Source organism: Erpetoichthys calabaricus, chromosome 6 (assembly GCF_900747795.2).
Source record: "Erpetoichthys calabaricus chromosome 6, fErpCal1.3, whole genome shotgun sequence".
Classification (NCBI taxonomy): domain Eukaryota; kingdom Metazoa; phylum Chordata; class Cladistia; order Polypteriformes; family Polypteridae; genus Erpetoichthys; species Erpetoichthys calabaricus.
This window is the reverse complement of record NC_041399.2, coordinates 5,272,018-5,293,022: the sequence shown is the minus strand read 5'-3', so window position 1 is coordinate 5,293,022 and position 21,005 is coordinate 5,272,018.

Genomic DNA, 21,005 nt, shown 5'->3' with positions numbered 1-21,005 from the left:
AACTTATAAGTACAAACAGTTCTACAAGGAGCACTTGATTGAGTGCGTTTATAGTTCTTGGTATGAAACTGTTTCTGAAATGCAAGGTCCGTACAGGAAAGGCTTTGATGCGTTTTGCCGTAGCTGAGGTAGTGTGTGCTTGAAACTGTGTACCGATAATTCTCTTTCCGATCAGCTGCTGCTGTGATTCCCCACTCAGATACAGTGATATAAATACTCCGAGTGGTGCAGTGAGAGTAATATGGAAAAAGATGATCCGCAGTGGCAAGCCTTAACAGGAGCAGCTGAAAGAAGAAGAAGATGCAGTGAGCGTAACAACACTAAAGCAGTTATGGTATTTGGAATACTATGGCTATTCCCTGGACCATTATATTGTTACAGGTTAATTACAATCAGATGCGTTACACTAATAAACAATATGCAGTGTACAAATAAAGAGACAAAACTGCACATAAAGGTTTGGGGGTTTTCCGGCCCCGTATACTGTACAGAAAATGCAAAAGAGTTATACAGTCCAGAGTACATTTGATAGCCACTACTGAACGACAAGATGGCGTGATGGGGGAACATTTATAGGGGGGACCGGAAATAAACAGAGGAATGTTGGGTAATGAGCTGTGGTGTATTCTGGGATCCTGACGTCATCAGAGGGAAGGATGATGCGGAAGTGAAGGAACGGAACGGGAGTCGGCTCAGGGTGTCGGCGTTTCCTTCTTCCTGGGAAAATAGAGAGAGAAAGGTTTGTTGCCTGTCCGTCCCGTATGGCTTTCGGTTTTCGCGCTACTTCCCGGGTCGTTCTGCGACTCCCCATGCGCGCGTGCGTGACAGCAGTTAATTTCAGTGTATTTATAAAGCCGCGTCAGGAATGTGGGTTTAAGAAAGAAAGGGTAACCACACAAGAACAGTAGCACTGCTTTGACGCTGGGTGCCGCCAGTCTGCAAAACCGAGCGGAGAAATTGCGTACACCATGGAAATGTGCGTGGCTTTATGCCAAGTTTAGGTTTATACATCGCGATTTGAGCGTGGAAACGTTCGTACGCAACATTTCTGTGCGTACGCACCGTTTATACATGAGGCCCCAAGTATCAACAAATTCTTTAAATGGATATCGTCCATCTAAAAGACACTCTAGAAAGCCAGTCAGTTTCATGTTAAAGGGATGGTCCTCCAAATGGTCTTACTACCTCCCTTCCTGTCCAATTACTGGCAATGAATCTTGAACCATCTTGGCTGGGATGCCAACCCATACATGTCATCCTTTTCACATCCTAGGATGACATTTTCCCCAACATTGAGCCAAGAGAAGAACGATGGAATGCCAGATTCCATCCATAGACTCTTGCAAGTGTAGGACTTGAGAAGGAGATTGAAGGACAGGAAACGAGCAGTGGATGTTACAAAGAAATCGTGGAAAGGATGCCAAGTAGCAGTTAGATGTTTGGAAAAGCAGCTCCTCCTGAGGAGTTTGTCATGGGGAGTAAGAAAATAGAGGAGCAGCTTAGAAATGGAGAGCTCGTCCACAAGAAGAACCAAGTCAGAAAGAAAAAGAAGTTTGGGGTAGGGGGGCATTAAATAAAATGTATGGTCTAGTGCTGAGTTTCTCAAAGTTTCTGGTGTCATGGCCCACTTTTTCCCATGTATGTGTTTTCTCATCCCACCAAAACTCCATTACTGAGTCAAGCAGGATCATTACAGCCGGGGTGGTGGTCCTCTTGTTGAATTGATCTTGATCAACATAGTGTTGGGGGGGGGATGTTCTCCCTTGGTAGTGTTCGATCTTCAGACCATCCCCTTGGTGCAGAGCAGAAGGGAGATCAAGCAATTGTAGGAGCAGCAATCCACTTGTGACCCAGTTTGGTTGAAAAACACTGGTCTCGTGGCAATGGAGGTGGACCCTAAACCACACAACCTGCAAGTTCAAGTTTACTGTTATTTACACTCATTTGAGCAGATGATTAGGACCACCGTCCTATTTCTGGACAGTTCTTCTTTTGCCATGGATTCCACAAGATGTTGGAAACATTCCTTTAAGACGCTCATCCATGTTAACAGGATGGCATCAGGCAGCTTCTGCAGATCTTATCTGAACCTCCCGCTCTACCACATCCCAAACGTCTCCTCTTGGATTCACATCTAGTGACTGGGGAGGCCACTGAAGAACACGGAGCTCATTGTTAAATTCACGGAACCAGTTTGCTTTGTGAAGTGTTGCATTACCATGCTAAACGTCACCATTAGAAGATGTGTGACCTGCGGCCATAAAGGGATGCACATGGTTGGCAACAATACCGGCATTCAAACAATGACTAACTGGCATTAACAGGCCCAAAGTGTGTCAAGAAAACTTTCCCCACACCATTACGCCACCATCACCAGCCTGGACTGTTGGCACCTAGCGGGTTGGGTGAATAGATTTATGCTGTGGCACCAAATTCTGATCCCAACATCTGTGTGCCAAACCAGAAACTGAGATTCATCACAGCAAGATACATTTTTTAAGTCTTCAGCTGTTCAGTTTTTTGTGATCCAGTGCCCAGTACAGCCTTAACTTTCTGTTCTTGGCTGGCAGGAGTGGAACCCGATGTGGCCTTTTGACTGTCCATGTTGACAGGATGGCATCAGGCAGCTTCTGCAGTTCTGATCACTGCACATCCATCCATTCATCCATTTTCCAACCCGCTGAATCCGAACACAGGGTCACGGGGGTCTGCTGGAGCCAATCCCAGCCAACACAGGGCACAAGGCAGGGAACCAATCCCAGGCAGGGCGCCAGCCCACCACAGGACACACACAAACACACCCACACACCAAGCACACACTAGGGTTCACACTTCAAATCTCCCATTCTACCACATCCCAAAGGTCTCCTATTGGATTCAGATCTGGTAACTGGGAAGACCACTGAAGAACACGTAGCTCATTGTCAAGTTCATGAAACCAGTTTGCTTTGTGATGTGTTGCATTGCCATGCCAGGAGTAGCCATTAGTGGACTGTGGCCATGAAGGGATGTAGATGGTCATCACCAATACTCAAATAAGGTGTGGCACTAAAGTCACGGTTGATTACAAAGAAAACTTCCCCCCACACCGTTAAATCACCGCCAGCCTGGACTTTTGACACATGGCAGGTGGGCAGCATGGATTCATGTTGTTCTGTGTGCCTCAGCAGAAATCGAGAGCCATCAGATCAGGATACATTTTCCTAGTCTTTGATTGTCCAATTTGTGACCCCTGCAACCCCAGCTTACGCTGCTTGTCTGAACCCACTGTTGTAACCCATCCGCCTGAAGGTCTGACGTGTTGAAATGTTTTTCTGCTCACCACAGTTGTACAGAATGGCAATCTAAGTTACTATAGCCCCTTCTGTCAGTTCTAACCTGTCAGGCCATTTCCCTCTGACCGCTCTGATCAATGAGGTGTTTGCCATCCACAAAACTGCTGCTCACTGGATGCATTTTTGCTTTTCATGCCAACACTTCAGACTGTCCTGGAGGTAAAAAAATCCTTGGGCACAAACAAACGTGCCAGGGTCCAAAGCACAGAGGGCACACTTTCTGGTGTTTGATATGAACGTGAACTGAAGGTCCTGAACTGCCTCACCAGGATATGTAATGCATTGCGTTGCCGCCACGTGATTGGCTGATTAGATAATTGCATGGAAAAGCAGGGAGGCAGCTGCTCTTAAAAATATGTTGTGACAATAGATAGATAGATAGATAGATAGATAGATAGATAGATAGATAGATAGATAGATAGATAGATAGATAGATAGATAGATAGATAGATAGATAGATAGATAGATAGATAGATGTGAAAGGCACTATATAATAGATAGATAGATAGATAGATAGATAGATAGATAGATAGATAGATAGATAGATAGATAGATAGATAGATAGATAGATAGATACTTTATTAATACCCAAGTGGAAATTCACAAAATAGAGGCACCATAACAACACTTGAAAAGACACAGACAGACACTGCTAAAATAAGTGCTTTTATTATTCTTTTCTTCGCCTGTGGGCAACGCCTTCCCATATTCCCGAGCACAAGCACAATCCTCGCAATATACAGTGCATCCGGAAAGTATTCACAGCGCATCACTTTTTCCACATTTTGTTATGTTACAGCCTTATTCCAAAATGGATTAAATTCATTTTTTTCCTCAGAATTCTACACACAACACCCCATAATGACAACGTGAAAAAAGTTTACTTGAGGTTTTTGCCAATTTATTAAAAATAAAAAAACTGAGAAATCCCATGTCCATAAGTATTCACAGCCTTTGCCATGAAGCTCCAAATTGAGCTCAGGTGCCTCCTGTTTCCCCTGATCATCCTTGAGATGTTTCTGCAGCTTCATTGGAGTCCACCTGTGGTAAATTCAGTTGAGTGGACATGATTTGGAAAGGCACACACCTGTCTATAGAAGGTCCCACAGTTGACAGTTCATGTCAGAGCACAAACCAAGCATAAAGTCAAAGGAATTGTCTGTAGACCTCCGAGATAGGATTGTCTCGAGGCACAAATCTGGGGAAGGTTACAGAAAAATTTCTGCTGCTTTGAAGGTCCCAATGAGCACAGTGGCCTCCATCATCCATAATTGGAAGAAGTTCGAAAACCACCAGGACTCTTCCTAGAGCTGGCCGACCATCTAAACTGAGCGATTGGGGGAGAAGGGCCTTAGTCAGGGAGGTGACCAAGAACCCGATGGTCACTCTGTCAGAGCTCCAGAGGTCCTCTGTGGAGAGAGGAGAACCTTCCAGAAGGACAACCATCTCTGCAGCAATCCACCAATCAGGCCTGTATGGTAGAGTGGCCAGATGGAAGCTACTCTTTAGTAAAAGGCACATGGCAGCCCACCTGGAGTTTGCCAAAAGGCACCTGAAGGACTCTCAGACCATGAGAAAGAAAATTCTCTGGTCTGATGAGACAAAGATTGAACTCTTTGGTGTGAACGCCAGGTGTCACGTTTGGAGGAAACCAGGCACCGCTCATCACCAGGCCAATACCATCCCTACAGTGAAGCATGGTGGTGGCAGCATCATGCTGTGGGGACTGGGAGACTAGTCAGGATAAAGGGAAAGATGACTGCAGCAATGTACAGAGACATCATGGATGAAAACCTGCTCCAGAGCGCTCTTGACCTCAGACTGGGGCGACGGTTCATCTTTCAGCAGGACAACGACCCTAAGCACACAGCCAAGATATCAAAGGAGTGGCTTCAGGACAACTCTGTGAATGTCCTTGAGTGGCCCAGCCAGAGCCCAGACTTGAATCCGATTGAACATCTCTGGAGAGATCTTAAAATGGCTGTGCACCGACGCTTCCCATCCAACCTGATGGAGCTTGAGAGGTGCTGCAAAGAGGAATGGGCCAAACTGGCCAAGGATAGGTGTGCCAAGCTTGTGGCATCATATTCAACAAGACTTGAGGCTGGAATTGGTGCCAAAGCTGCAGAAACATCTCAAGGATGATCAGGGGAAACAGGATGCACCTGAGCTCAATTTGGAGCTTCATGGCAAAGGCTGTGAATACTTATGGACATGGGATTTCTCAGTTTTTTTATTTTTAATAAATTTGCAAAAACCTCAAGTAAACTTTTTTCACGTTGTCATTATGGGGTGTTGTGTGTAGAATTCTGAGGAAAAAAATGAATTGAATCCATTTTGGAATAAGGCCGTAACATAACAAAATGTGGAGAAAGTGATGTGCTGTGAATACTTTACTTTTCTTTTTCTTTCCCCTCCACTCTTCTCCAGCAAGCTTCGTCTCCCTCCTTCGTTCCGACTTCGGCTCCCCGGAGTGGTGGCCGCTGGCTCCTTTTATAGCCAGGTGTTTGATGAGCCATTTCCGGCTGCACTTCTGGGTTTGTGTGGCGGAAGAACCACCCACATGAGATCAGGAACCACTGCAGCGCCCCCTGCTGGTGGCCACAGACCCCAACAGGCTTGAGTTCCAAAATCCCATACCCAGGGGGGCTGCCATCTAGCGTACTGTCTTGACCAGGCTTGCTCCCCCGGTCCAGCGTCCAGGCTGGATAAGAACCCCAGTCATCTGTGACACTGTAAAATGAGTCTGCACAAAATCCAAAAAAATGATAACAGTAAACTTAAGGTCAAGTAATCGGTGATGCGGCTTTCTAAGAAGTCACGGGTACAATAATTTTGTTACAATTTGAGAGACGTGACTGGTAATTTGAAACGGAGTAACCAATCATCACAGCCAAACCGACAAAGAGGAGAAGAAGGCAAAATACGCAGCGACTGTGAGCTGAATGCCAGCTACATACAAAAAAATAAAATGAAACTGAACACTGTGTGCGGGACGGAGACCCCATTGACTTCTCTGTCACCCCCAGGAAGGAGCCTGAATGCCCGTTTTAGCTTTGATTGGCAGGAAACGTTCTAAAAATACCAAACGCGGTGCCACTCTGTAAATAGGCACTGTGGCTTTTCTCTTTTCTTATGGAGCCTTTTGTTAGTTAATGAATGGCTGCTTGTGGTTTATGGTGAGCTAAAGGGTTGTCATTAACTTCCAAGAATAGACGAGGCCGGGTAGAGGAGCATTCGAGAATAACACACCAAAGTCACATTGTAAATCGAGTCACCCAAACAAAACGAGAAAAGAAGGGGAGAGCAGCACTTTGGGTATACGTTAGGAGATCCCAATACCCTGTACTTCTTGTAGAGCCCAAAATCACACAAGGAGGGTCGCAATGGGCTTTAACAGGCCTTGTCTTTTGATAGCCCCCCGGCCTTGACTCTCTAAGAAGACAACGGAAAAAAAAAATGGAACAAATCTCGGGAAAGGCAATTCAAAGGGAGACCCCTTTGCAGTTAGACTGGGCGTGCAGTCAGAACAAAGTCGGGGTCAATAAAATGCAATACACAGAACGGGACACAAGTCATCCTCAAATGTTGGCTCTGGCTGGTGGCCGAGTTTGGGAGAAGGGGGTCCCAATGTCTTTTCAGGTCTTGATGGCCTTGAAAATGAGCGTCCATCAATGAGTAAGAGTCAAGGTTTTCAAGGCAACCCCAGAGGTACACTCTATTGCCAAAAATATTGGGACCCCCACCTCCAAATCATTTGTGGAATATGACCCGGACACAGACAGGCAGACACGTTAGATTTACCCCACACACATTTATTTATAAATTCACTACTCACAACCCCAGTACCCCTCAGTCCAGGCCAACACATTGCCTTCTCTCTCTTTTCTTCCAGACCGCCTCCTTCTCTCATCCAGAAACCTTGTCCACTCTTCCATCCGACTCAAGTCCATCTCTGAAGGGAGGCGGCCCCTTTAAATGTGCTCCAGCTGTGTTCCCGGCAATCTCCCACCGACACGCCTCAGTGTGGCGGACGTGCCGGCTGTCTCCCTGGAAGCACTCCGGGTGTCCCTGTTCCTCTTCCCCCCAGCACTTCCTGGTGTGGTGGAAGTGCTGCGGTCCAGGGTCCTCCAGGTATTGGGGTCTCCCTGGCAGTGACCACGGGCCCTTACAATGTCGAGGTTCCCAGCTCTGTACCCGCGGCCCCCAGGGCGGTCGCCCCCTCGAGGTCTGGAGGAGGCACAAGCCCTCCTCCGATCTTCTCGGGCATCCTGGCTGGGTACCACCCCCATCCGGGTACCACACATTGAATTCAGTTGTTCCAAACCTCTTCCATGGCCACAGGTGTATCAGGCACGTAGACTGCTCTACAAACATTTGTGACAGAATGGGTCGCTCTCAGGAGAAACTCAAGTGTGGTACCATGATAGGATGCCACCTGTGCCATTCGTGAAATGTCATCTCTACTAAATATTCTGTTAGTGGTTTTAAAACAAAGTGGCAGCAATTGTGGACAACAGCAACTCAGCCACTTCAAATCACAGAGCGGGGACAGTGCATGCTGAGGTGGGCAGAAGTCACCAACTTTCTGCAAGAGTCGATAGCTACCGACCCCGAAAATCTCAAGAACAGTGCAATGTAGAGAGAGAGCTTCATGGAATGAATGGGTCTCCATTGCCGAGCAGCTGCAGCCAAGCCTGACATCACCAAGCGTCAGATGCAGTGGTGCGAAGCCCACCACACCGCCACTGGACTCTTGAGCAGTGCAGACGTGTCCTCTGGATCGACGAATCACGCAATCCGATGGGCGAGTCTGGGTTTGGCGGTACTTGCCTGATTGTGTTGTGCCAAGTGTAAAGTTTGGTGGAGGGGGATTATGGTGTGGGGTTAGGCTTGGCCCCTTAGTTCTAATGAAAGGAACTCTTAATGCTTCAGCATACAAAGCCATTTTGGACAATTTCGGTTTGGGGATGGCAACATGACTGGGCGCACACACCAGAGCACAAAGCAAAGGTCTGTAAAGAAATAGAGGAGCGAGTTTGATGGGGCAGCACAGAGAGAGCCCCTGACCTCAACCTGACAGAACACCTTTGGGATGATGTGGTGTAGCGGGTCCACAGCTCAGATTAAAAAGGCCAGTTTTTAAATAGATAGTTAAAGAGGGCCGTGGTAGTGTGGCCGGAGCGGTTCCAGGGCACTTCGTGATGCTGGTGGTCCTCGCTTATGCGCACAGGTGAGGAGTCGTCTGCATCGGTCATTGATGCCAGGAACTGTTAATCGCCACACCTGAGCCACATCCCCATTATATTATATAGTAGGAGCGTGAGTGTGGAAGGGGAGGAGAAGAGAAGAAGCAGAGGACGGAAGAGGGAATGGAGGTTAATGGAGATGAAGGCAGGAGGCGATGAAGCCGGTGCTGGAGCGATGAAGAGCGTGGGCGAGAGCATGCAGCTGACAGGAGAGCCCCGGAGGAGTGTTGTTCTGATTAAAGCGGTTGCTCCAGCTGAGCAGTTTGGAGGAGGTGGAGTGACCAGCAGAGGAGATGACTTGCCGTCGAAGTTAAAGTGGCAGTCGAGGAGGCCTGGGATTGTTGAGCGCCATAGCCGCTGGGGATGGAACCCAAGTCTCGGTCCGGCTGGTGCCCATACGTAGCCGGGGAACGGACCAGAATAGAAGGCAGCTGCATTTGCGGGTAGGGTGACTCCCCTGTTGCGGGGGGCCCGTATGGGAGAAGCAGGGGAGCCGCCTGGTAGTAAGAAGAAAGCACCGGATTTTTAAGAAAAGAGACTGCTTTCAGCCATTCTTCTTCTAACCTCGTTTATAAAGGACGTATTTATTGGATTTTAACCTCCACAGTTCACTTGTTTTAATGGACTATTTAGTTAAGGACTGTTTGAGACGCTGCACTATTTATGTGAGCACTTTGTTTTTGGTTTTGTTTTAAATAAAAGCACTTTGCACATTTTGCACCATCCTCTTGATACGTTGTGGATGACTTCACTGTCCAGCTCATTCCGGTTACATTACTGATGGTGTCGGGTTCAAGAGCACCCAGAAGCTGAACCTGCATCATCACAGATGGATTCAAGCGGTGTAACACATAGCCCGGCCACAGACAGACACGACACCAATGTCCAAAACACACGGCTTTATTTACACTACTATTTACAATTTGCCTGCGGTGGGTTGGCACCCTGCACAGGATTGGTTCCTGCATTGTGCCCTGTGTTGGCTGGGATTGGCTCCAGCAGACCCCCGTGACCCTGTGTTCGGATTCAGCGGGTTGGAAAATGGATGGATGGATTTTCAATTTGGTTCCACCCATGCACACACTATTCCTCAGTCCTCCACTCCTGCCTCGCCAAGCTCCATCTTCCCCCTCCCGACTCCGGCTCCCCAAATGGAGTGAGGTGGCCCCTTTATAAAGCCCTGGATGTGCTCCAGATGCCTAATGATGAACTTCCAGCAGCACTCCCCAGTGTGGTGGAAGTGCTGCCCTTGCACCCGGAAGCATAAACCATCCCTCGTCTGTCAGCACTTCCTGGTGTACCAAGGTGGTACCAAGGACCATGCAGATGCCCAGGGAAGAGAAGAGCCACTCTCCCAGTCCCTCCTTCCTCCAGGCGTCCCGGCCGTCTATCACAGATGAGACTGCGAGCGAGCCAGACCTTCTCGTCCAACATCAGTGCCTGACCTCACCAATGCTCTCCTGGTCACAAATTCCCATCAACACACTGCTACACCTTGTGGAAAACATTCAGAGAAGAGCTGAAGCTGTCAGAGCTACAAAGGGTGGGCGGACTCCATATTAAAAGCTATGGATTCAGAATGGGATGGCATTAAAGTTCATGTGTGTGTAACAGGAGGTGTCCAAATACTTTTGGCAGTAGAGTGTGTATTGTGACGAGCAGATGACCCGATGGTGACAGGATTGATTGTTCTCATTCCACAGGCTTTCAATTTCTATTTTCATCCTTCCTCATTCAGACCTCAGCCTATGGACTCGGTGGCCTTCTGTTTCCAGATTGAGGGTCTTCATCGATTCTTAAATCAGTTATATAGGGTTGGACACGGTCATTTCTGTAAACAAACTGCATTAAGAGCGCATGTAAATTCATATTCTCAAGCCTAGCAGTTGACGAGAGCACATCTTCCTCATGTCGATGAAGTCCCGGCTTTGTGTAAAAAGCAAATCACAGGTATTGATGGCATCTTTAACATTCATCAACAATTGCCTGAGCCGAAATAGAGTAGAGCCGGTAATAAAGAGAGCAATCAATGCGGTGATTAATGGCAGCAATTTTCTCGAAACAGCCGGCCAATTAAGGAAGCCCTTCAGGAAGAAGTTTCTCCCAGTGGATGGCTGAATTTTAAAGCAAGATTTACGTGAATGTACTGATGGGCAAAAGTGCAAAGAGCCATGGGAGTTTTAGCACAACGCAATGGCGGCCCTACACTCTCTGTCCAGAGCTGATTAAAAGCATATGAGCCCTTGGAAGATTTCACCTTCAATTGAAGCATCACAGAGGATTGAGTTTGGCGTTTAGGACACCGAAAAGGGAAAGCGGTCTAAACGAATGACACCCATGAAACACTAAACAGTGGACAAGTCAAGTCAAGTCAAGTCAAGTTGGGGAGCATGCACTGGTACAGTGCGTTGCCGCACCCACAACACGTCGAAACAGCTTGGGATCCCAGTTGGCAACCCCCCAGGCAGACACGCGGTCCGGTCCTACCCTCCGGAAATGACCCTCTATCTGCCGCAGCCAGATGTTACGTGGGTGACTCCTTGACCTGGTGCAGCCATTTGGGTCCCCAACAATAAGGATCTTACGAGCCGGATCACCCTCGGGGAAACACACCACACGGCCGTAGCGCCGTAACTGACGCTCCCTCACAATGCAGGTCATGTGCCTCATTCGGGACTCCATGAGCAGCACAAAGTCAAACCAACAGTACCCAAGGATTTTCCGGAGAGACACAGTACCAAAGGAGTCCAGTCTTCATCTCGGGTCACTGGATAGCATCCATGTCTCGCAACCATATAGCAAGTCAGGAAACACCAGGACTCTAAAGACTTGGACCTTCATCCTTTTGCAGATATCGGGAGCGCCACACACCCCTTTCCAGCGACCTCATGACCCCCCAAGCTCTCCCAATCCATTTTGTGACTTCATAGGAAGAGTCACCAGAGACATGAATGTCACTGCCGAGGTAAGTAAACCTCTTGACAAGGTCAACACTCTCTCCACAGACAGACACACTGCTGATGGCCGTGCCCAAGAAGTCATTAAAGGCCTGGATCTTGGACTTCAGAACTAATATGGTGCAGCTGATTACGTTGAGTTCCATCATTGGGTCAGTAGAGACCTGGGGTTTTACTTGATTGTATTTGGGAGGTCCAACTTGCTTGTGGTCTTGGGCAGAATTTAGATCCTGAATATGCAGTCCTTAATGTGTTCAGATTTGTATTGGAGGAGTCAACAAAAATAGAGACCCCATATACAAAGGGGAATAGCTGAGGAAGAAGAAGAAGAAGAAGAAGAAGAAGAAGAAGAAGAAGAAGAAGAAGAATATGAAATACTCAGAATGGGCAACTTATTCTATGAACACATTTGAAATACTTTCAGGAACTGAAATTGTCACCACATGGGGGCACCATTGAACCCCAGACACAGTAAAACTCAAGCACAATTCCGGGTTCAAATAAAGGATTCCTATTGGTTTCCAATACCTTTCACAGAATTACCACCCCCAATACACCAATTCAAATTCACCTTCCACCTCAAAGAGTGTTGCCCATTGCCTGCTAACATCGGACTCCATTAAGTCGCACAGTGCCCGAAATCAAAAAAGAAGCTGTCAGATATCAAAGTCGCCATGAAAAGGCGAGTCGTAGCCCACCATCTGAGTGTCATATGAAAGCTTATTAGGGTACAAAGAAAAAAAAAATAGGCACACAGTGGGAAAAAAGCACGAAATGTCAACTTTAATCTCAAAATTTCCACTTTAATCACATAGTTTATTTTGTCATTAAAGTAAAACATCATAAACTTCATCTTAAATTTAATTTACTAGTTTCTCAAATCCCATTGTAACTAAAGTAGCACGTGTAATGCTGTGTTTTGTATTTGATCTTCTATGTGATCTATGTGTGTGAATCACTACGGGCTTCTTAAACGGGCTTTCTCTTCATCCGACAGGACACAGAATCCATTACATTCATGATATTACAGCTCTCTGAATAATTAAAATACTGAGATGTATACGTGATATCATTTTCATGATGATAGGAGTTAAAGCGTGTTATTAAACATGGGAACACGGTGGCGCAGTGATAGTGACGAGCAGGTGTCAGTGCCCACCATTTCCATTGTGGTTACTGGCTTCCTTCCACCTGTGATCAATTGTAATGAGTGTGATTAGTGAAGCTGTTCCTGGAGCCTTCATTCCCTTCCTTGGCAGAGCAACTGACAGCAAATAACGTACTTTCAAAAGAGTTGTAGACAGACATAAAGCAGGAGATGGTGACAAAAACATCTCAAAGTCTTTATCAATCCCAAGGAGCACACTAAAGACCATCATAAAGAAGTGTTTGGTATGACTAGGACCCTCCCTGGAACCTCCAAACTGGTTGAAAGAGCAAGGAGGCTACTGAGAGGCCAATGGCCACTTTGAAGGATTTACAGGATTTTATGACAAAGACTAGCCACTGTGTGCATGTCACAACAATTTGATAACCGCTCCACAATTGTGGCTTGATGAGGGAGGGTCACACTTGTCAAGAAAGGCCACATTAAGGCTCATTTGAGCTTTGCCAGAATGCACCTTGAAGATTCTGATGCCAAGTGGAAAAGATAGATAGATAGATAGATAGATAGATAGATAGATAGATAGATAGATAGATAGATAGATAGATAGATAGATAGATAGATAGATAGATAGATATGAAAGGCACTATATAATAGATAGATAGATAGATAGATAGATAGATAGATAGATAGATAGATAGATAGATAGATAGATAGATAGATAGATAGATAGATAGATAGATAGATATGAAAGGCACTATATAATAGATAGATAGATAGATTGATAGATAGATAGATAGATAGATAGATAGATAGATAGATAGATAGATAGATAGATAGATATGAAAGGCACTATATAATAGATAGATAGATAGATAGATAGATAGATAGATAGATAGATAGATAGATAGATAGATAGATAGATAGATACTTTATTAATTCCCATACTCTAGCAGCAGCATACTGATAATAACAATATTAAATTAAAGAGTGATAACAATGCAGGTACACAGGCAGACAATAACTTTTGTAGCAGTAGAGGCTTGTGTCCACCTCTCGAACCCTCAGGTCCCACTCTGATGACCAGGTGAATGTATAATAATATTTCTTTTTATTATAATACTGTGCACAAAGCACCCTCCACTCCACACTCATTAAACAATAAACAATTCTCTCAATAACTCTTTTCCTCGCCCAGACACGTCGCCACCCTACCTCCCAGCTCAGCTCGGTGTTCTGGGCTTCCCAGAGTCCTTTTATAGCCCCTGACCCGGAAGTGGCTCCAAGCCAAACCCACAAGTCCGTTTTCCTTCCGGGTCAGGGCAAACAGTCCTTTTCTTCATCCCGGGAGCACATCGCTTCTTCCAGTCACGTGACTGAGATGCACTCCCAGGTTATAGGGCATGCCAGAGCCCACTAGCCCCCTTACAGCGACTCCTGGCGGCCCCCAAGGTATCCAGCAGGGCTGTGTCAAAACACTACAAAGTCCATGAGGCCCTGCTGGAACTCGGGGCACAAATATGCTGTCCGGAGGGCTCCTCCTAGCGGCCTGGGGGTGACGACCGGAGTCCATAGCCGGTCGTCTGTCACACTTTGTATAATGTTAACATTTACCCCCCTGGGTGGAATTGAAGAATCGCATAGTGTGGGTGAGGAACGATCTCCTCAGTGTGTCAGTGGAGCAGGACGGTGACAGCAGTCTGTCTCTGAAGCTGCTCCTCTGTCTGGAGATGATCCTGTTCAGTGGATGCAGTGGATTCTCCATGATTGACAGGAGTCTGCTCAGCGCCCATCACTCTGCCACAGATGTCAAACTGTCCAGCTCCATGCCAACAATAGAGCCTGCCTTCCTCACCAGTTTGTCCAGGAGTGAGGTGTCCCTCTTCTTTATGCTGCCTCCCCAGCACACCACCGCGTAGAAGAGGGCGCTCACCACAACCGTCTGATAGAACATCTGCAGCATCTTATTGCAGATGTTGAAGGATGCCAGTCTTCTAAGGAAGTATAGTCGGCTCTGTTCTTTCTTGCACAGAGCATCAGTATTGGCAGTCCAGTCCAGTTTATCATCCAGCTGCACTCCCAGGTATTTCTATGTCTGCACCCTCTGCACACAGTCACCTCTGATGATCACGGGGTCCATGAGGGGTCTGGGCCTCCTAAAATCCACCATCCAGCTCCTTGGTTTTGCTGGTGTCCAGTTGTAGGTGGTTTGAGTCGCACCATTTAACAAAGCCCTTGATTAGGTCCCTATACTCCTCCTCCTGCCCACTCTTGATGCAGCCCATGATAGCAGTGTCGTCAGTGAACTTTTGCACGTGGCAGGACTCCGAGTTGTATTGGAAAAAAATAAGACCGAAAAATGTCTTATGGTCAGATGAGACCAAAATCAAACTATCTGACCTCAATACCAAACAGTACACCAATGCAGCTCACCATCCACAACACACCATACCTACAGTAAAGCATGGAGGGGGCAGCATCCTGTCATGGGGGGCCTGGGGCACTCGTTAGGGCAGAAGGAAAAATGGATGGGGCAAAATACCATCAAGTTCTTAAGGAAAACCTGCTACCCCTCTGCCAGAAAGTTGAAGATGGGCAGAATGTTCACCTTTCAACACGGCAACGACCCGAAGCACAAAAGGAATCCATACAGTGGCTGAAGGAGAAAAAAGTGAATGTCCTGGTGTGGCCAGTCAGAGCCCAGACCTTAATCACACTGAAAATCTACAGAAAGATCTAAAGATAGCAGACCAGCAATGCTCACCATCCAATGTGACCAAACTTGAACAGTTAAACTGTAAAGAAGAGTGGGGGGCAAATATTGAGTGGGCTCAATCCAGGTGTGCAAAGCTGATAGAGAAGAATCAGACTCAAGGCTGTCATTAAAGCAAAAGGGGGGTCAACAAAATGACATTGGTGGGGAGTTGATCCTTTATTAATCTCAGTAGGTCTTGTTTTTGATATTTTTATAATTTTTCTGAACTGTAGCTGTGATATTTTTCACTTCGATGTTAGAGGTTGCATTGAGTAAGTAAAGCTAGGAAGAAATATTGGTTTGTGTGTTTTCATTTAAGTCTGTAAAGCAAAAGAAAAAGGGAATATTTTGAAGGGGGGTTCTTTTCTATACCCACTGTAAATGCTTTGAGCAGCGAGTAAAAAGTGCCATATACAGTAAATGTAATTTACACTTATTATTCATTATGACACATTGATGTTTTTTAAATGCAACAAAACAAAACATACATAAAACGGAATGTTAATCTGCATCCACCTTTCAAAGATCTGAAGCCTCTTCACACCAATAAATGACAACCATTGTCCTCAGAAATAAACCGAGTAGAAATCCTAGCATTGCCCTTAACTTTGATGGCCACAGGGGGCAGCGAAGGGCCAACCGGCCGCACGCGATGAATGAACGCCAGCAGTCGAAGTGTGGATGGGATTTTGGAAGCGCATTTTGTTCTTCTAACACCTTAAAGGCCATCACATTGATTTTAAAAACATCCCCCCCCCATGACACTCCAGATTTTTATGCACCGAGACGCCACATGTGGAACGCTGAGGCTGTGCAACAGTCCATTGGTTCAGATTAATCTGAGAGACGGATTGACTCATTTCGGGTAATGACGACCCACTGAGAAAACGAAAATAAATCTGCGGCTCTTAAATATCATTTGCTGTTATCAATCCATTTTAATTAAATCTAAATTAGTGACAGGAGCAAGTAATTACACCGATCCGTATCTGCCAGCAAAACAGACGTTTAGCCCCACGATATCTGAACCTGACATGAAAGATGCTTAAAGACCACAGGCATTAATTGAAAAGTAAAATCTACGGTACACATATGAGCATGCCGAATGAAAACCTCCCAGTGGCCCCTAAAAGTCCTTTTTGAATACATTCTGACTCTTTCACGATGCCCTTAAAAATAGAGGGGCAATCCTTGCAGACCACAAGACATTTTTGTTTTTTTCCAAATGCCCATTCCTTAACTTCCCAAAGCCCACCTGCTGTTTCACTCCGATGTTAGCCATTGAACAAATGGGCTTGAAGTTCATCTGCTTTGTGTGTGTAAAACAATTGATGGGCCCAAGGAACTGCCCGAAAAAGCAAAGGGTCTCAATTCAAGGGGTCTTGTGAGAAATGAGTGGTGCAACTTGGATGTCATTCTGTGGTGGGCATTTGAATATGTAGGGAAGGCAACTGGAAAAAAACATTATTTGTACTGATTTTTCATTAGGTGGGCACAGTGCCTGTCCAAGCCAAATTAGAACGCTAGGCAGGGAGGGAAGACGGTGCCCCTCGGTGTCTTTAACGGGTAGTCTAGTCGGTATTAGACTTTGACCCGAGTGGGCACTCCTTCAAGTTGTGAGGGATGGTTGGCATCTTTACCCAGCTGGGATGACTCCCTAAAGGAAGGACAGGGGGAGATGGCTTTTGAAGGATGCTGTCTTCCCCAACCTGTTACTTGGCAGCCCCCCAGGATTGCAACAGCACCTTGGATTCCCATAAGGCTGTATGGGAAATTATTCTTTGTTGGCACAGCCCTGTTAGGCCCCGTGGATGCCACCAGGGGGACCTGTGGGACCTGTAGAGCCCTACTTTAGGCTTCAGCCATACCTGGGAGAAACTCCAGATCCCCCTAACGAGCCACCTGGAGTGCTCCCAGGATGTTGCTTAAAATGGAGGCCGCTGAATCAGGAGGAAGAGGGATGATGCTTGCCCGTGGAGGAGTTGAGGCAAAGGTAAGAGAGGAGAAGAAGAAGAAGAAGAAGAAGAAGAAGAAGAAGAAGAAGAAGAAGAATTGCTGTGTGCTGTATTTCTAGGCTGTACTGTAATTGGTGTTAGTGGGAAACGACTGAAAAACGTTTCCCACGCAATAAAAGCCTTCTATTTTATGGCACTTGTGTCTGTCTTGTTGGGTGTTTGGGTGGCTGGTGCACCCCCTGGTGGTCTACAAGTTACATAAATGGTGTCACTCTGAGTACATAATATCGACTTTACATAATGTGTGCCACTTGGTGATCGGAGAGCGCACCCCCCTTAACTTTCGTGAATGCCGACCCCTAAGGGTTGGACTGGCTCAGGCTGTAATCAACATTTTTTATTTTTCGGTGTGGGCACCCAATACCACCCAGAGTGGTGGCCCAAGTCTCCCAATATCTAAATTGATCACTTGGTGGGCAGATGACCCTATAGGTGGGCACTGCCCACCTGTTATGCATTAGATGGGGTTCATTCCCTGGCTTATGTTTATAGTCCCTTTTCCTTCTCTTTTTTCATTTTTATGACTGGAATCATTTATTATGATTAATTCTATTATTATCATTCTATTCATCAATCATTTAATTATTATGTTTAATTTTTCTTTTATTATGTTTAAGAATATTTTTGCACTGTTTCTTTAAAAATCTTCACGTTCCTTTTGTTTTGGTGTGGAACCCCCCAGGAGGCCTGGCCACCCCGTGAATAACAACTAGGGAAACATAAGGAAGTCTGGGAAATGGAGTCTCTGCGGTTCATTGATTCGTTTTGCTGGAGTGTTGGTGCATTGCTATAGTTGTCTGTTCTGTACAGTATGTGTCCTGCCGAAGCAGAATGATTTTTATTTCAGGTCTGGAAGATGAAACAAGAGCAAAATGGAGAACACTGTGGGGTCAAAACCCAAAGAGACAAACCAATATTTCACCAAGCTAGAAATCATAAACCGGAATGTAAGTCAGAAGATAAAGAATGAAAATAGAGAGAAGCGCCCGTTAAATCTTTTAGTTTAATCCAAAACGCAGATACCTGAACGGCGCATAAATGACCGTTTTAAAGGGCTGCACCGATGACGTCATGTGAGAGCAAAGCTGGGGGGCTTCTGTGAGGTCACCTCAGAACGGGGCAACACGAAAATCACAAAACACGCCACTTGTCAATATTTAACATGGTGCCCAGGTGCCAAGTTAGGATGAAATAAATAACTTATTCAAATTCCTTAGACTCAGCAACCCGAGAATAACCAACACAGTGTCCCACCGGAAAAAGTAAAAAATTAATAAAGTACACCAATCACAATAGCATGGAGCTTGTTTTTAATTTTTCTGGGATTCCCCTGAAGGCCGTCATTATGCAGTGTCACACACGTGTGCATGGGAGGCAGCTAATGGGCCTGGATGGGAGTAATTCCAAGCAAGACCAGGAGGGGGCGGAGTGCACTGACTCCTTTTCTCACTTCTCTGCAGACCAGTTATGGGAAATTCTGCCCGACCCTGAAGGAGTCACTTCTGGTCCCCGACCCTGATGGAGTCACTTCCGGTACCAACTCTGATGACGTCGCGTGAATTTCCCCTTGGGATCAAGACGGAGGTAAAGGATTTAGGGGTAACTGTTGACTCGGAGCTGAATTTTAAATTACATATTAATCAGATTGACAAGAAATAAATATTTGTATCAGTAAGATGCTGCTGGAGTATATGAATTTCCCCTTGGGATTAATAAAGTATCTATCTATCTATCTATCTATCTATCTATCTATCTATCTATCTATCTATCTATCTATCTATCTATCTATCTATCTATCTATCTATCTAAATGGTATGGTATAGGTATTGTATTGTATTGTATTATTCTTTTATTCCAACTGGGATAGGAATCAATAACCATCCCGGCTGAAATGTGCCTCCTTTCATGTTGGCCTCCCAGGTAGGCACAGATTCCCCTTCACTACCAGTCAGGACGCCTGTTCATCTACCATGGCCGCTTATAACACATACATCTAATGATGAGGCTAATCCCCAACAGCAATTCAATTACATTATAATGTGTTATGCTGTGCGACCCGCCATCCACACTTCTGAAGCTCCAGTTCGTTATGTTAATGCTGTATGCACAGTAATGTAATGTCACTTCACATTAAACCAGCAAATACAAATAAAAGGAAGGGTTCATGAAAGAGACCGTGCTGCATTCATTTAATTCACAAAGAGATGGGCTGAACGCAGTGATATTTCTTACAAAACCTCAAGAGGGCGCTGCGCATACACAACAGCAAATGTGTCCAGTGATCCCCCTTTCCGAACTGCCTAACAAAGTGTACAGCGGGTTTATAAAATACTGAGACCACTTCAGACCTGCTCGCCTCACTTGTGTTTTAGAGTTTGGAGTCTTTCATCTTTTCATCCTTCATGTTTCACTTTGGCGGTGGAGTCACTTTCTTTGAGCTTCTTTCTTCTTCTGACTCGTTAACTTTGGGGCCACCTTGCATGCAGTAGCCTCGCACTTCTGGGACAGACAGACACACTTCCTCGCATAGACGTTTATATAAGAAATGTATACAGGCATATGTATATATATATATATATATATATATATATATATATATATATATACAGTACCTCAAAAAAGTGAGTACACCCCTGACATTTTTGTAAATATTTTATTATATCTTTTCATGGGACAACACTGAAGATATGACTCTTTGATGCACTGTAAAGTAGTCCGTGTCCAGCTTGTATTACAGTGTAAATTTGCTGTCCCCTCAAAATAACTCAACACACAGCCATTAATGTCTAAACCGCTGGCAACAAAAGTGAGTACACCACTAAGTTAAAGGCATCCAAATTGGGCCCAATTAGCCTCCTCGGTGTCCTGTGACTCGTTCGTGTTACAAGGTCTCAGGTGTGTTAAATTTGGTGTTCTCGCTCTCACACTCTCTCATACCGGTCACTGCAAGTTCAACATGGCACCTCATGGCAAAGAACTCTCTGAGGATCTGAAAACAAGAATCATTGCTCTACATAAAGATGACCTCGGCTGTAAGAAGTTTGGCAACACCCTGAAAATGAGCTGCAGCACGGTGGCCAAGACCATACAGCGGTTTAACAGGACAGGTTCCACTGAGAACAGGCCTCGCCATGTCGACCAAAGAAGTTGAGTGCACGTGATGAGCGTCATATCAGAGGTTGTCTTTTGAAAATTGACATATGAGTGCTGCCAGTATCGCTGCAGAGGTCAGCCTGTCAGTGCTCAGACCATACGCCCGCCGCACACGGCAACAAATTGGTCTGCGTGGCTGTCGTCCCAGAAGGAAGCCTCTTCTAAAGATGATGCACAAGAGTTTACTGAAGACAAGCAGACTAAGGACATGGATTACTAGAACCATGTGCTGTGGTCTGATGAGACCAAGATCAACGTATTTGGTTCAGATGGTGTCAAGAGTGTGTGGAGGCAACCAGGTGAGGAGTACAAAGACAAGTGTGTCTTACCTACAGTCAAGCATGGTGGTGGGAGTGTCATGGTTTGGGGCACTGGGGAGCGACATTTCATTGTGAATTTCCCCTTGGGATTAATAAAGTATCTATCTATCTATCTA